Raw genomic sequence first — 563 nt, forward strand, 5'->3', positions numbered from 1 at the left:
GCATTTACTGTGGCTCTGAGCTGCTGAGGGCACTTGCTCAGAGAAAGTCCTGCTATCCTTAACTGCTCTTGGTGGAAGTGCTGCATTTCTAACCTGGAGATGTGATGGTCCAAGAGCTGTAGTTGCCCATTGCGGTGACGTGCAGGAGGCTGTGATCCCCGTGCCGTGGTAGGAGATAGTTCTTGTTGGGGTCACTGTTGGGAGACAACTCTGTCCTTCATTTTTTGGTTTACTCCTAAGTGAGGAAGGGAGGAGCTGCAGCAGGTGAGAGAACGCTGTGACGTGGGCTGTGGCAGAGCCTGCGGGATGCCTGCCATCAGAGAGGCAGGCTGCTTGGCTTCAGTGCGGGTGGCTGATGGCCCTCACTGGTGGCAGAATCAAATAGTTTAACCCTTTCTATTAATTGATGCATATGCAACTTGCTTTCTAGTAACTTTTATCAAGGCTTTGCTGTTGTTTCCAGGTATATGTCACAAGGAAAATATGTGGAAGCGAGAGAGTTAATGTACTCAGGGGCTCTGCTGTTCTTCAGTCATAACCAGGTATGTTCGTGTTTTTGGGTG

General features: G+C 49.7%; 1 long non-coding RNA gene across 1 annotated transcript; it reads left to right on the forward strand.

Moving 5' to 3' along the window:
- The first annotated feature begins 8 nt into the window (after window positions 1-8).
- On the forward strand, window positions 9-542 carry LOC109364250. Its single transcript, XR_002110264.1, has 2 exons — window positions 9-168; window positions 464-542. It is a non-coding gene; the product is annotated as an uncharacterized LOC109364250 (long non-coding RNA).
- The last annotated feature ends 21 nt before the right edge of the window (window positions 543-563 follow it).

The sequence above is a fragment of the Meleagris gallopavo genome, unplaced genomic scaffold, assembly GCF_000146605.3.
Source record: "Meleagris gallopavo isolate NT-WF06-2002-E0010 breed Aviagen turkey brand Nicholas breeding stock unplaced genomic scaffold, Turkey_5.1 ChrUn_random_7180001828184, whole genome shotgun sequence".
Taxonomy (NCBI): Eukaryota; Metazoa; Chordata; class Aves; order Galliformes; family Phasianidae; genus Meleagris; species Meleagris gallopavo.